This window comes from Macrobrachium nipponense, chromosome 24, assembly GCF_015104395.2.
Source record: "Macrobrachium nipponense isolate FS-2020 chromosome 24, ASM1510439v2, whole genome shotgun sequence".
NCBI classification, from domain to species: domain Eukaryota; kingdom Metazoa; phylum Arthropoda; class Malacostraca; order Decapoda; family Palaemonidae; genus Macrobrachium; species Macrobrachium nipponense.
The window spans coordinates 25544876-25563055 of NC_061091.1; the positions used below are offsets into that span (position 1 = coordinate 25544876).

Sequence of the window (18180 nt, forward strand, 5' to 3'; positions counted from 1 at the left end):
GGGGGGAGGCAATCTTCAAACATTATGCATGTATACATTTATACGTATATATGCATAGGTAGTGTATATAAAAATATAATTGAATCATTGGGGGCCATCTCACTTATTCACTCACTCATGCATAAATGGATGCATGTATGTATGTATGTATTTATACATATATATATATATATATATATATATATATATATATATATATATATATATACACACATATATAACGTTTATAATTAACTGAAACCTAGAACAGAAGCTTTATCACATTCACAGTAACACACACTCTCTCTCTCTCTCTCTCTCTCTCTCTCTCTCTCTCTCTCTCGCTATTCACCACTTTAAACCATTCTGCTTAATGGCTCCGTCTAATTAATGTTCCCGAAGCAAATACCAAGTGCTCTTACTCTTATTAAACCCAGAGTCTACGAGGCCATATTAACTTTAAAATCAGAGTAAAATGTTGGGAAATATATTTTTTTTTTCGTAAATTGTTTAAACGTAACTGCGCAATTTACTTTCGTCAATTTAACGATTTCAAGTCTATGCAGTCTGAGGATTTCTGTTAAAATAGAACTGAATATATTTGTGAGAGTGTTGGAAAATATTGTTTTTATGTCGTCTTTGGAAATGTGAAAGTTTGTGAAAATATTAGTGACAGTTTTGCTCTAAGAAAACCGTGACCTGAAGATTTTCACGCGGTAAAAATGATAAACTATAGCTCAACGGCAAACGCGAGCGCGCGTACACACACACACACACACACACACACACACACACACACACACACACATATATATATATAATATATTACTATATATATATATAGATATAATTACTATATATCTATTATATTATATATATATATATATATATATATATATATACTATAAAAATGCGTAATAGACAACCCCGTATTTGGCTGTCCAACTTCTTCTGGACGATCCTAAATTTTCACCAATGTTCTTTGAGGCAAATATCTGAGACTCACTACCTCGAGTCTAAGATTCGTTAAAACTACTTTATAATATCTGTCCAAGACACAGTTTCAATCATACTTGGATAAAGAATAATACATTTCTCTGATATCATCAATCTATGAATTATGATTAGTTAATGTCTGTTTATCGTTTTGAATCCTAAAGTTCATAAGGATTTGTAATAAACCCTTCATATGTTAAAATATACAAGCAAAAATAATGTGATTTAAGAAAATAGACAAACAATTAGTTTCTCCGTCTCTGCATCTATGTATACTTGTTTGCATATAAAAGTTTTGACGAGATACGCATTCAAGTAAAGACTCTCTCTCTCTCTCTCTCTCTCTCTCTCTCTCTCTCTCTCTCTCTCTCTTCTCTCTCTCAAACACAAAATTCGATTTCCTGAACTGCACCATGATTTGATCTTTAAAAATTACGTTCAATACTCGGATTCATTAATATAAACATATAGAAGCAATTTCTTGTTAAGAAAAAAATCTAGTACTTCCATCTGTAATAGACCATCATATCACTTGAACCCCGACTGAGAAATTAAGCAAAAGAAATGTATTCCCCCATAAAAAACGTTTAACTTAACAAACGAGAGAGAGAGAGAGAGAGAGAGAGAGAGAGAGAGAGAGAGAGACCCCATCTTCATCATCGGAAAGGAAAAAAAACTCATTTGCATATTTAATATGTCTCCATAAGACACTTGCTATCCCAACGTTCGAAATTTCCATATCTCGCCCGATCGACGATTTTTCTTATTTATCGGACGTTTTTCTTTATTTCTTCGTCCAGATTAATAAGGGGAAGCCAATCTGACTTGCTCATTTTTCCCAGATGGAATCGATGTCGGCGCTATGCAAGATGATACGATAGAGGGGGTTGTGAGAATAAGGACGAAGTGTTCTCTTTCTTCAAGGGTTTGTACGGAAGGCGTGCGTTTAATTAGGCACGTAATGATGCATAGGCACGCAGGCGCGTACGTAAATGTGGGCTCATAGGTTTGTGAATGCGTTTTCAAGTGTGTTTATGTATAGATATATATATATATATATATATATATATATATATTATATATATATATAATATCTATATATATAATATCATATATACAGATATATATCATATATACTATATATATATATATATATATATCTAATATATATATATATATATATATATATATATATTATATATAATATATACTATAATATATATATATATATATATTATATAGAGAGAGAGAGAGAGAGAGAGAGAGAGAGAGAGAGAGAGAGAGAGAGAGGGGGCAAGCTTAATTTTACGTACCAAACATAAAAACAAAAACTTCTCAATTCACGATTTTTCAAAAGCGTTTAATCTGTATACATTTTAGCAACTCCAATTCGATATAGAGAGAACCACTAATCCCGACGAAAACGACCATAATCCCTTTATTTTATGCATTCACTAACGGCGTCGCTGACCTTAGAAAACGCGACGCTATTTGTGAAAACAAAGAGAATCGAAAACAACCTCTCACGTTCACCGTTCGGTTACGCTCACGGGGATCGTCCCCAATAGAACGCGCCCTCTTCCGCGCCAAATAACAGGCATATGCACACGTATCCGATCTGGTGCTGGTACGAATTGAATTCACCTACAGACCCAGTCCAAGAGGGAGGAGGAGGAGGAGGAGGAGAAAGGGTGACTTGAGCGACAGATGGAGGGATACGTCTAATTCCATTCATGAATACCATTATAAAGGTGGCTCGAGGGAGGATGGATGGTGGAGGGGGGGGGGGGGGGGGGATTCGGAGGGAAAGAGAACGAGGCATCAGAAGAGGGAAACAGGACTCGAGAACAACAGAAGTAAGGGGAAGGATTAGGAAGAGGGAAGGAGTATGGGGTGGGGTGGGTGGGGTGGGGTGGGGGTAAGACCACATGAAGACCAGGAAGAAGGAATGGGGGTGGGGGGGATGCAAAGAAGCTCCATTCATGAATACCATTACAAAAGATGTCCTGGGAAAGGAGATGGTGGAGAAGAAGAAGCGGGATGGGGGAGCGAAGATAGTAAAAATGGCAGATGAGAGATAGACGACGAAGAAACGGGGGAATGAGGAAGAGAACGAGCCGTAAAAGAGGAAGGGAGAAAAGGCGGGAAGACTGCTATGAGGAAAAAAGCTAGAAGAAAGGAAAGAGTGCGGAAAGAGAGAAGAAGATATGGGAAATAATACAATGAAGGTCATTAAGATTATTCTAAGAAAGACGAAAGAGACCAGAGGAAACTACACAAAAAAGATCATTAACGAAAATGAAAAGAATATGAATAAAGGATAGGAGAAGAGAGAAAAGAAATAAACGACTTGGGGGTAGGAGAATGATTCAAGAAAAGGGGGAAGATTAAGGAAAACAGCCGATCAATGAAGACAGTGGAAACGAGATAAAGAAAAAGTAATACGGGATAGGGAAAGGAAAAAGAATAACGGATGAAAGTCTAAAGGATAAAAATGATGGAAAGACGCAGAGCCAACAGAGAAGAGGAATTGGAAACATGAGAGAGAACGTACATAGAAAGAGATAGTAGGAAGAGAACAACGATATTGCAAGCAAGAACGATAGAGAAAAATATAGATAAAACTGAAACTGGAGAAGGAGTTCGATCTGTTTGGAGAGAGAGAGAGAGAGAGAGAGAGAGAGAGAGAGACGCAATGTTTCACTGGCTGACGAGGGGAGTGCAGCAATAAAATGGAATATACTGGAGAGATATTACAAAACAAATATTGCAAGGCTGATCTAGAGGAAGAACCGAAGATGCTAGTGAATGCCAGTCATCTGAGAGAGAGACAGAGAGAGAGAGAGAGAGAGAGAGAGAGAGAGAGAGAGAGAGAAATTACAAGTTCGATGATTCCGCACATGATAAAAAAAAAATAACTGGAAATGATCGGTGATGATTCAGGGGAAATTGAACACACGAAATAAATGGTGGTCCATGTGTACAGAAGGGGATATGGGATAGGGGAGGGGGTCGAGGGGTATTCTATGGATTCAATTTCCTTGCTGTTCTAGACGTAGTCGTTTCAACAGTTAAATAATAGAATTTATATACTTAAGGAAGGCCAGTATCATTGCGGTTAATTAGTAAATTACAAAGTACGTTACACCTCCACTTACATGAGAGAGAGAGAGAGAGAGAGAGAGAGAGAGAGAGAGAGAGAGAGAGAGAGAGAATCTTATGAATGATTTCATCCCGGTGGGATAATGACTGTCTCATGGAGCACCCGGTTTTGATGGCATACGTTTGAGGAGATAACAAAAGCTTACAATTCATGGCTGTTCTCTTTTCTCTCATTCAGTAACTGCGCCCCTCAAGAGTCGACTGACAACTCAGTACATAATTCACTGCTGAGGTTAACAGAGGGATTTTAGATTTTAATGAACGTGCCCATTCTTACTCTCACTTTCGGCTTGAGAATCACCAGAGAGAGAGAGAGAGAGAGGAGAGAGAGAGAGAGAGAGAGAGAGAGAGAGAGGGGTATGTATTAATGACTGAGAGGGGAAGGGCCAAAAAGCAATATACAGGAAAGGGAAGAGAGGAAAACAAATTCTCTCTCTCTCTCTCTCTCTCTCTCTCTCTCTCCACACACACAAACATACACAAATAGCCTATATCGGACATATATACGACATATATATACATTATATATATATATATATATTATATATATATATATAGATATATATATATATATATATATATATGTATATATATAGATATATATAGCTATATATATATATATATATATATAGATATATATATATATAACGCATACAGATACACACTCACGAATATATATATATATATATATATATATATATATATATAGTATATATATATATATACATATATATATATACTTATCGTAACTTTAACCCGGTCTCATATTCTATACCCATGGAGTAGCCATTCGAAGAGTTCCTTGTTCAATGAAGGAAGGTTTCTTCTTCTTCTTTCTTCTGCGGGTTCCTCTCTTTCATTTCCTTTGACATGGTTTTTCTTTTTTCTTCTTCTTTACTCTCTTTTCTTTGCGTGTTTCTTTATCTTCTTTCTTCTCTTATTCTTCTCTTTCTTTTCTAATTTCTCTTTTTGTTGAATGGGTTTTTTCTTTCCGGTTTTAGCAAAATGTGTTTTCTAGGTTCTTTCTTTTTTGCGGTCTTCTTCTTCTTTCTTCTTCTTTTCTTCTTCTCTTCTTCTTTCCTTCCTTAATTTCTTCTTCTTTGGGTTGTTTTTTCTCTCTTCGAAGTAAACATGAGAAGCGCGCAGTAAATATTTATTCGATGTGAGACAAATAAATAATAACAAACACAGCGCCATGCGTGCGACCGTTAGCCTAAACATCCACATATTTCATGACCTCCTGAGGCCGTCAAACCGACAACGAAACGCGTACCGAACCCGTCCGATAAACAAATAAAACAAGAAACAAACGAAGGTTAAAACTTCGCTATTGCAGAATTCCATTCGAAAACAAACAGACTTCGACGGGAAAACAGAGCCTGATGAGATAACTTTCCAGCAAGCAAATACTGACAGCCATGACTGCTTGGATGGCCTCTTTCGGGAAGGGAGGGGGAAGTAGGGAGAAGGAGGGGGGATGGCGAGGATGGGTGGGGGAGGAGGAAGAATTGGTGGTAGTGCTAAAAGGGGGATTAAATGGGATAATATATACGTCATGACGCTATGATTTTGTTTTGGGGGATTTTGAAAAGTCTATTTGGGGAGGGGGTGGGGAGGAGAGGGGGTAGGGGTGAGGGGAAAGGCAGGGGCCGGGGGCGGGTGATATTAGTAAAAGGTGGATTATATGGTGGGGGAAGAGGAGGGGAAGGGGGGATGAGGGGAAAAGGGGGTGGGTGGTAATTAGAAAAAGGGGAATTGAATGACATGGCATATAAGTCATGTCTGGCTTGGACTGTCTCTTGTGAGGGGCCAAGGGTATGGGGAAGGTATAGGGGGAGGGGGGAGGAGAAGGGTATTTAGTGGTAGATGGGCTGTTGAATGGGATAGTATACGTATACGACATGACTTGGTAGGAATCATCAGAACCTACGTTTTCACGATCCGAAGCGGGTCATATAACGCAGTTGACGCAAGTCGTGAAAGCTTTGAAGAAAATAAAAATAATACATAAACACGTTTTAATTTGGATCACGCAGTTTGCTCTGTGAAGTATTTGCGAGTTGTAAGTTTTTTTTCACACACATTGAGACATTGGGCCAAATAAAAAAATATTTTAACACAGTAAACACTGAAGAAGTAATAATGGTGTCTGTATAGAAAAACGCAATAATGGAAAATAAAAAAAAACACACACACAAATTATACTATATACTATATTATATATATTATATATTATATATATATATCATCTGTTTTTGTCCTCTTAAGTGCGTCTTTTCTTATGTGCTCGGTGCTTAATTAGTATAAAATAGTTTACTTAATTTACCATTATTTCTGCTTCAGTCTTTGTTGTGAAAAATAATTTTTGGTTTCAATATATATATCTATATATATCTAGCTATATATATATATATATATATATTATATATATATATATATATCTATATCTATATATATATATGTGTGTGTGTGTGTGTGTCGTGTGCGCGTTTGTGTGTGTGGCAAAGATGACAATATGAAAATAAAAAAACATTCAAGAACCAAATGATCTGGAATTAATAACTACAGAAAACGAAAGTATCAACGACCTTCCAAACAGTTTTCAAGAAAAGAGTTGATGCAGCTATGGAGAAAAAAGAAAAGAACCTCCATTACGTTACTGCCTAGACAAAGACCCAACCTCACAACAAAGGGAAAATCTGGACCACAGAACCCACATGTTCGACCTCCTCTCTCTCTCTCTCTCTCTCTCTCTCTCTGCAGGAGAAGCCCTTCCCAAAAAGGGAGCCCGCCCTTGCACCTTCGCAGCAGCAAACCCAGCACCCAACGTAGTGTAACCTCATATAATTCAATTACGCCACATAATCTCGCCAAGCCCCGCAAACAACATTGCAACTACGGTTCTCGGATGCTATTGCCTCGCCATGGAGGGCTGTTAGGGGTAGGGGAGAGGGAAACGGGGGATGGAGGGGAAGGGAAGCCCACTAGTGTTTTGGGATGGACATGGTACGGGGGTAGGGGTAGGGAGGAAAGGTCGCCTAAGTGTGCCTGGAAAGAACTGCCTACTGGTGGCTGGAAGGCCAGCTCAAGTCTGGCTGGGAAGTACGTCCTTCCGTCCGTCCGTCTCTCTCTCTCTCTCTCTCTCTCCTTCCAGGCGGGGAAAGGGATCAGGGAACGCCTAGCGCGTGCCCCTGCTCCGACCTGGAAGCTGTCACAACTAAGACCAGGGGATTTCGCTTTTCGCTCTGATGGAAGCATGAGATGGTGTTGCTGGACGGTCTGGAAAAGGGAAGCGGGAAGGGGGAGGGGAGGGGAGAAATAGGGGTATGGGTAGTGCTGGGGAGGGCAAGTCAAACCTGGTGTAGGAGGAAGGAGCAGCGGAATCTGTTTGGGAATCTTGTGTTGAGGTGAGAATTACTTGAATATAGGAATCACCAAAAATTACTCGAATATACGAATGAACAAAACTTATGTGCCTGATTCCAGCTGAGTTCTGGCAATTCTTATATTTAAAGAGGATAAAGTGACAATGAATAGTGTGGTATTTCATCGCCTGAAAGATGATAGGTTGTAAAAGCAAACTAATTCATAAATAAATAAGTACATAAGCACATAAGAAAACACATATGTAAGGGTTACATTTAAAAATATATATATTTCATATATAAATAAGCCAATGACCCAAGAGGTCACTGTTGAGATAGCAAGGAGTGTCATAAAGATTGATAAACAGAATGCAAGCTAGGCCTTGGCGTGTTGTATCAGCGATGCCCTGGTTTGCATTTGCCTGTGATAATCAAATCCATTGCTGTGTCAAACAGGTCACAGTGCTTTTGCCTGAAAACCTATTGACCTATAACCCACAGACGCCTACGTGACTTCCTCTCACATGTTCGTCTATCTGTATGTTAGTATGCTGAGCTAAGCTTTGCTCTCCTATGATTTTGTCAATGCATTGTAACTCAGAGCTCTACTTCCCATCCTAGAATCAAGTTCTCTTAACCACCTTCTTGCCTCTACTCAAGAGTAGTAGTTTCGGAAATATATTGTTAATGTTATCATCATGAGTTTGAAACATCTCCGCCTTTATACCCAAAGAAGATACTGACTTATAAATTATCGTCGCAATCTCCGACGAGGATGGGAAGCATACAACACGATACTTGCATATAACATCGCAGGTCTTAATAACCTCACAGTGTGCCTCGTTATACAAGGCCTAGGACTACACATATGCTTATATAGTATATATATGCATATTAAATATTCCATATATATATATATATATATATATTTATATACAAAATATATATATATATATATATATATATATATATATATATATATATATATATACAAACTAAGTCATGCACAAATAAGACTAAGTACATAAGAAAACACACAGACGCATAGATAGTATATATGTATACATATTTGATATTCCGTATATATTATCTAAATAAATATATGTATATTTTGATATTCCCAATAGATATTATATATAAAATAAATAAATAAATAAATAGATAATATATATATATATATATATTATAATATATATATAGATATATATATATAAAGGTATAAGCCACGAAGGAAAGATAAACAACGGAGTTTTTGCAAGATCTTTCGACTCAACGTCCTTTACTTAGCAGACAAACTGACATACATGAGAAACAGAGTACAAGGAAGGGTCGTATAAGTGACAGATAGGGATTATAAGGAGATTAGTACCTAGAATCCACACACCTGGAGAATGAGTATCCTTTCCAAATAAGCATAAATATGGGTACAATTTAAGAACAAGAAGATTAAGTCCAACTGCTCTTTTTGTTCTTAAATTGTATCCATGTTTATGTTTGTTTGGAAAGGTTACTCATTCTCTAGGTGTGTTGGATTCTAGGTACTAATCTCCTTATAATCCCTATCTGTCACTTATACGACCCTTCCTTGTACTCTCAGTTTCTAATGAATGTCAGTTTGTCTGCTTAGTATAGGACGATGAGTCGAAAGATCTTGCAGAAACTGCGTTGTTTATCTTTCCTTCGCAGCTTATACCTTTATTTATGCATTTATCACGTTCCAAACTTTCGTGATTCAGTTATACATATACTATATATATATATATATATATATATATATATATATATATATATATATAATATATATATATATATATATACGTATATATATATATATATATTTATATATATATATATATATATACTATATATATATATATATATATATATATATAGTATGCATAAGCTCTCTCGAGGTGCTGTCAACGGGGTACATTTTCTGGCATCATCTTATACAACTTGCTACCAAAGTTTCACCCAAAGCGGCCAGTTACGGCACCATAAAAATGAAGGCACCTAATTTTGTCATCTTGCTGCCAAAGATCGTCGCCTTCCCTTACCCGAAGAGAATTAATGCAACAGAAGCAAGATCAACTGGCGTTGTTTCAAAACCATAGTTATGACTACTGAATCAAATCTGCCTAGAAATGGAAATCGTCCTATATGAAAATCTTTATATAACTGGTAAACTTACTTATGAATGGCTTCTCTCTCCTCTCTCTCTCCTCTCTCTCTCTCTCTCTCTCTCTCTCTCTCTCTCCTCTCTCTAATAATGACAACAAGCAAATTTATTGTATTCACAACATTTTAAAATGCAGCAGACATGAATACACTGAATACACTATGAATTATTGTGCCTCCATCCCAAATCTCTCTCTCTCTCTCTCTCTCTTGCTTATATGACTGTTTACGCCATTAAACGATACGGGCTGTGTGACACCTTAAGCCCCTCAGAAGGCAGCTATTAATGAAAAGACATCACAATAAAAAGCCTAGATCCCTCAAGAAAAAAAAAGAACGAAAAGAAAAAAAAAAGAAAAAATATATATATATATGTATGTAATATGTATGTATGTATGTATGTATATATATATATATATATATATATATATATATATATGTGTGTGTGTGTGTGTGTGTGTGTGTATGTATATATATATAAAACAAAATAAATAATCATCCTTATGACAGGGCGCTTCCTCCTATAAATGAATGCACGTTATTAAATAAAATGAAATATCAAAACAAAACGTAGAGAGAAAAGGAAGAGAACGTAATTTAATAACAACAATTAAATACAAAAATATATGAAGAGAATGAAAAAAAGTATAAAATAGAACAAATAAAAACCGGCATAATATACAGCAATAAAACGTCTGCAAGAGATATCATGAATAAAATATAAGAAAAATTAAAATGTAACGTTTGGCGAAAAACATATATAATAAAAATAAATGTAGAAAAAGCGTGAAGAACAGAAAACTCCACGGACCCAAGGCGCCCTGAGCCGCACCGTAATGCTCTTCAGTGTCTGACTCCCGTCTACTCTGTGATCTTTTCTGAGAATTCCGTGTACTCTGTAACTTTCCTTTCCTGAATTCCGTCTATTCTGCAACCTTTCTTTTTCAGACTTCCATCTACTCTGTAACCTCCCTTTTTTCTGAGTTCTGTCTACTCTGCAAACTTTCTTTTTCTGAATTCCGTCTACTGTGTAACCTATCTTTTTCAGAATTCCTTCTACTCTGTAACCTTTCTTTTTCTAAATTCCGTCTTCTATGTCACCTTTCTTTACCAGAATTCTGTAACCTTTCTATTTCAGAATTCCATCTACTCTTCATCCTTCCTTTTTCAGAATTCTGTCTACTCTGTGTCCTGTTTTTTCAGAATTTAGTCTACTCTGTAACCTTCCTTTTTCAGATTTCCGTCTACTCTGTAACCTTTGTTTTTCAGAATGCTTTTACTCTGTAAACTTATTTTGAGAATTCAGTCTACTCTGAAACGGTTCTTTTTCAGAATTCCATCTACTCTGTAGCCTTTCTTTTTGAAAATTCCGTCTACTTGGCAACATTTCTTTTTCAGAATTTTGACGACTCTGCAACCTTTCTTTTACAGAATTATGTCTACTCTGTAACATTTCTCCGAGTTCTGGCTACTCTGTAAGCTTTCTTTTTCAGAATTTTGTCTACTCTGCAACCTTTCTTTTTCTGAATTCTTTCTACTCTGTAACATTTCTCTGAGAATTCTGGTTACTCTGAATCCTTTCTTTTTCAGAATTCCGTCTACACTATACCCTTTCTTTTCGAAAATTCCATCTACTCTGTGACCTTTCATTTCTGAAAACTAACGTCTACTCTGTAACCTTTCTTTTCAAGAATTCTGTCTACTCTGCAACCGTTCTTTTGCAGAATACTGTCTTCTCTGTAACCATTCTTTTTGAGAATTCCGCCTTCTCTGAAAGTTTTTTTTTTTTTTTTTTTTTTTTTTTTTTTTTTTTTTTTTTTTTTTTTTGAGAATTCTGACTACTCTGTAACTGTTCTTTTCCTAAATTCCGTCTAATCTTTAACTATTCTTTTGCAGAATTCCGTCAACTTTGTAACCTATCTTTTCTGATATTTCCGTCTAATTTGTAACCTTTTTTTTCGAGAATTTTGTCTACTATATAACCTTTTTTATAGATTTCGGTTTACTATGTAACCTTTCTTTTCGACAATTCTGTCTACTCTGTAACCTTTCTTTTTGACAATTCTGTCTACTCTGTAACCTTTCTTTTTGACAATTCTGTCTACTCTGTAACCTTCTTTCTGAAAATTAATGTTCACTCTGTAACCTTTCTTTTCAAATTCTGTCAACTCGTAACCTTTCTTTTTGAGAATTCCGTCTACTCTACAAACTTTCTTTTTGAAAATTCCGTCTACTCTGCAAACTTTCTTTTAGAGAACTCCGTCAACTATGTAAACTTTCTATTTGAGAATTCCGTCTACTCTGAAAACTTTCTTTTTGAGAATTCCGTCTACTCTGCAAACTTTCTTTTTAAGAACTCCGTTTACTCAGTAAAATATCTTTTTGAGAATTAAACAAAAGTCTGTGACACCTCAACAGACAAGGCAGTCATAAACAGAAGCTTAGAAATTCCAGTTAAGTAACTTGAAGATATTTAAAAGTATTCTGTTGAACGCCTTCAAGCACCATAACCTATACATTATCTCCCTTCTCCTCTCCCTTCATTCTGGGTAACGGAAACTTCACTAATATTCTATTTTCGAACTGTTTTATAAACTCACATTTATCTATAGGCATTTTATGGGAAAGGCATGTACACACTTGTTATATATATATATATATATATATATATATATATAGATATATATATATATAATATATATATATAATATATATATATAATATATATATATATATATATATATATATATATATATATATATATGATATATATATATAAACATGAGCTACAACGAAATAACAACGCCATTTTAAGCCTTGTCCCCACACTAACACTGACAGCATTCGATGACAACGTAATTCCCTAGCTTTGTTCTTCTCTCCCCCAGACTCGCACTCCGCCCACATCCCCATCCCATCCACCCACGGCCGCCCACTATCCCGCCCACCCACCTACTCCCCTAAAAGAAAAAAAAAGAAAAAAAAAAAAACTATGTTCCAAACCATTGCAATGGCAGGGACTCAGAGGAGAGCATCCAGTAATTTCCCAATTCTCCCTATTCGTTTTCCCCTAAAATAAAAAAAATAAAAAAAAAAAAACGGGAAAGAAAATAGAAAAGTTAGGGGAAAAACATCCCCCCCAAAAATTGGCCGATATCCCTGCCCTACTTGTAATCCTACCTCTGTTCAATTTCAGATAACACGGGGGAAAAAGGGAGAGGCGGTAGGATTTTATTCCCTATTTTGAGGTAAGGTAGGAACGCGTTCCAGATATGTTTGCATTCCCGAACACTGATGAATATTTAGGTGGAATCTGGATCTGGGTTTTTATAGACATTTAGTCGCCTATCACACAAAATACAATTGAAGTTTCCCATAAAACAGAAATACGAAAGTCAATATTTACTTACACTGGTTTAATGTCGACGCAGAGGTTTACTATATAAATATACATCTGATAACAATAATATATCTATTTAAACTATGCTTTACAGGTATTTAAACTTTTGTCAGCCGCAGGACATAACAAGACATAAGTGAAAGTTATATTGTTTACCTGTAAAATAAGAAAAATGAGAAAGTAAAATCAATTATAATGTGATCAAAACTTATATCACAGTCATATTAGTTCGCAACTTTTATTTTTTAATTTATTTAACGCCGATTCTAAGTACTATATTATATAACTTTCGCCAAAAAAACAAAATATAGAAAAAAATGTAAACTGTTCAACAAGCTTATTGCGTTTTCAATAATAATAAAAAAAGGAGATTTGATATTATAAATAAAGAATGTCTTTGAAGCGACCCAGCGAATGGCTGGCTGTAGTGGCCAGGCCACAAAAAATTCTCTCCTCAAAATTGGAAAAAGAATTAAAATGAAAAGAGGAGGACAACATAAGTCATAGTTTCTTGGCTTTAAAAACTTTGCATTTACATTGTGTTTGATGACAGTAAAACCACAATGATAAAAACACACAGACATACACATGCACTCGCTAACACAAATCTTATAAACACATACATACACACCACACACACACACACACACATATATTATATATATATATATATATAGATATAGAGAGAGAGGAGAGGAGAGCGAGAGAGAGAGAGAGAGAGAGAGAGAGAGAGAGAGATAACAGTATGAGTGTCTAAATGCTACCTATGAAATCACAAGATAGGAAGATTGTTATATAGTTTATATATGAAGGCCGAAAATAATAATAAAAGAAGTCCACAATAGAGTTTTACGTGCCATAAAATCACTTTATAACATAATTCCATATAAATAACGCATAAATGTAACGGAAATTATAGATTAACGTCAGATTAAAAACACAGAGAAATCAAAGCTGTTGCAATGGTATATTCCATTTGCTGCAAAATACATTTCCAAAATTATGTACACACATTTACTTTCAAAAAGATACATATACTGGACTGTGTATCATTAATTTAATTTAAAATCTGGTGCTATCTCTCTCTATGTGTGTGTATATATATAATCCGTATATTATATATATTATTCATTAATATATATTATATATATACTATATTATATATATTTTATATATCAATATATAAATATATATAATTATTATATTAAATATCAAGGGAGTGATTATTCAAAGCACAAACTTTAGTAAGTTTTGAAAGACTCTATGTTAAAGCATAACATTACATTTTTCATTGATCAGTTTCTCAAAGCACAGAGAGAGAGAGAGAGAGAGAGAGAGAGAGAGAGAGAGAGAGAGAGAGAGAGAGAGAGAGAGAGTCCTTATAAGACTTTATTTTACCCTGGCTTCCACATACATGGAAGGTGAATATTTATATTATATATATAGTAGAATATATATATATATATATCTAATTATATTTATATATATAATATATAGAATATATATAATTATAATCAACCCCTACCCCATGCTCCCGCCAGGGAAAAGGCATCCAGGGTGATAAATTTTCTTTTACTGTCCACGCAAAAAATCCATTACTCAACTCGGAAATAAAGTGTGCGGTCACGAAAGACCTCCGCTGGGATCAAAATACTCCGAGAAACTATATCTTTCTTTCTTTAATGTGAGGAAAGAGAGATTTCCTCAATTCTCGCGTATAGTTTGGGAAAGATTTAGCGTAAAAACATTTGCTAAATTTTCGTGTAAAAATACATTTAAAGTTTGTGAAACGTTCACTGAATATTGTGTTAGATGTTAGATGGAAAATTATGTTACTTAAAACTGCATAAACATGTATACGTATTTATGTATGTTGCGCTCATAAATGTATTTTTCTGATTATATACTCTAAAAGAGAACACGAAGAGATGTAGACAAGGAAGAAATCATTGATAAAAGTTGGAGGGCAGAAATGAAAGAAAAACACAAAAGAGATAGAATGGTAAAGTCATGAATTTAAACCTAGGTGATTTCATTGATTTACTAAAAAGATCTTCACATACGAGTCAATATTACTCAAGAATTATTGGCTTAAGTGCACCTGAATGTGCGTATAAGTTCATGCAAGCCCCGAAAATATCATCAGTCTACTCAAAGCCACAGCCTCGCAAATATCTGGTCGAATCTAGAAGAAACTTCGGCATAAAATTACGGTCTTTGTATACCAAATTTCAATATATAAATTTCATAAAATTCATTGATCTTTGCATATATATCCAACAGGAGCGTTACTCGCCAACCTAAATAATATTGAAAAAACTGTAATCAGAAGAATAGAAAGGAACTTCCATAAAATTAATGCAGCTGAAGCAGCAATCTCCTTCAATAGAACATGCTTGAAAGAGGGTCTTCTACCTTACTAATAATAATAATAATAATAATAATAATAATAAAAAATAAAATCCGAGTAGTAGATCTTGTTTGTCCTCCCCCGGTTGACAGTGGGGGAGAATGACACAGGCAACCACCCCTGCAAACCAGTTTGTCCGCCCCAAGTGGGGTGTATTAAGTAGGGGAATGGGAGGGTAGGGGAAACATCCACCCTCCTCGGGCAAACCTATTTGTCCGACCCGGTTGGGGATGGGCAGGGTAGGCGAGATAGCACCCAAGGTTTCAGTGCGTAGCGTTGCCCACGAAACTCGTAATATAATGATAAAAATAATAGTAATATGCAGAACGTAAATAAAAACATTACTGTCCCATCCCACACAATAAACAACTGATTATTTGCCGAAACCAACAACTTCCGCATGAAAACGCGAGCAGCCAAATTTCACGGATATTCGCCAGCCATTTTGCGCTCTCACTCTCTCAATTTTGGGGGACAATCATTTCGACCATTTTTATAAATTTTCAATTACAGAACAGAATGATTTATGACATTACCGTTTTGCAATGTTCAATCGGATTTCTATCAACAGGAGTGTATTGTGTGTGTTTTTTATTTATTTATATGCTGTATCAATGGGAGTTTAGATTAGATGAGGGAGAATGCCGTTTTGAAATTCTGTATGAAATAAATAATTTTGAGAGAGAGAGAGAGAGAGAGAGAGAGAGAGAGAGAGAGAGAGAGAGAGAGATACATATATATTCTCTCTATCTATTCATGTATCTATCTATCTATCTCTATCTATCTATCTATATATATAGATAGATAGATAGATAGATAGAGATAAGTGGGTTTGAAGAAGTGGTAGAAGTTTTAACGCCTAACCTCCGTATTACAGAAAAATAAGAGAGAGAGAGAGAGAGAGAGAGAGAGAGAGAGAGAGAGAGAGAGAGAGAGAGAGAGAGAGAGAGAGTTGAGAGTTTAATAAAATTAGATATCTTCTTTCCACCGGTTAACAATTTCAAATAGGCACCCAACAAAATCACGCATCCAGCTCCTTTGATGAATAAACAACTCAGTATTTTCGGCAATAAGTAAATAAACACGATAGAATACTTAAAAAAATAATTTATTACGTATCGGCTCATACGAATAATAAATAATAAAGAGTAATGCATTCTCCAAGAGATATTTAAACACATCTTTCTTCTACTTCCTTTGGCTATTAAAATTTTACCTTTTATCACGTCCTATTTCCTCCCTTGTACATTTCTTGTTCCATTTTATCATGCACATGGCATAGGAATGATTGTGCCCGTGCCTTTGTCCTGTATGTAATAAACAATACTATATAAATTAAATACAAACGATAAAAGAAAATTGAAGAACATGTTATTATAATACGTGTTATTATAATACATAATCACTGACTTGATAATGCCATTACTGACTTGGTACTTAATATGAGAAAATATTTCAAGAGGAATGGGCAAACTGCTTGCAAATGCCATTGCTATACGAATGCAAAGAGGACTCATTGGGAAGGTATAAATTATTTTTTGACTGACAAGGATTCAAATTTCCGCTTAGTATTTCATGGATACCGATTGAATTAAAAAGTATTTTTTCCCTAAATCTTCGGATAATATATGACTACAAACTTTTAAAAAAATAAAATAAAATAAAAAACACACAAATTAAAAACAGTATTTTTCCCTAAATTTTCGGATAATATATGACTACAAACTTCCAAAAAAAAATTAAAATCTATTTTTCCCTATATTTTCGGATAATATATGACTACGAACTTTCAGAAAAAAAAAATTAAATACAGTATTTTACCTAAATTATCTGAAAATATATGACTACAACTTTAAAAAAAAATTAAAAACAGTATTTTTCCCTAAATTTTCGGATAATATGACTACAAACTTTTAGAAAAAAAATATAAAATAGTATTTTTCCCTAAATTTTCTGATATGACTAAAAACTTTCAGAAAAAAATAAAAAACAGTATTTTCTCCTAAATTTTCGGATAGTAGACGACTACAAACTTTTTAAAAAATAAAAAAAGTATTTTTTCCCTAAATTTCCTGATAATATATGACTACAAACTTTCAGAAAAAAAATATACTCTTCAATTAGACACGTATTAATCTACACGAAGCATCATGTCTGTAGACACGGATTAATCTACACGAAGCATCATGCAATAAATAATCACATCCAGCAATTAATAAACAAAGCAAAAAAAATACACAAACAATGCATACTGTCAGATCCATTCGCTAAATCTTCCTCCCCTCGGTGAAAACAATCCGGTATTTTTCGAGTCACAAAATCAGGATTAAAAACAGAGTAATTTCTCATGTCCCTGACTATCCAAATAACCGCTTTTTTTTCATTTTGTTTCAATTTTTTTTCTCATCAATTTTTAAGGCTTAGAAGCGAAGTCCAGTAGCAGTTTCATTTTAATTGTCAAAATGCGAACGAATTATTATGGAAAAATTGATTATGGAAACTACTACAACTGCAATAAATATTATTTCAACTCGACATACTTATCTATCGGATCTTTTGACCGGGGGAGAGAATTGGGGGATGGGGGGGGGGGGGGGGGCGGGGGGGGGGGGGGAAGGAATTTAATTTGAGGATTCCAGAAGATATGTTACTATGATTTCAAAATTTCACAAATCACGGACAAAATATGT

General features: G+C 34.9%; 1 protein-coding gene across 1 annotated transcript in view; it reads right to left on the reverse strand.

Moving 5' to 3' along the window:
• The window catches only part of LOC135205530 (discoidin domain-containing receptor 2-like), a 580705-nt gene that overhangs the window by 252342 nt on the left and 310183 nt on the right, over positions 1-18180 (reverse strand).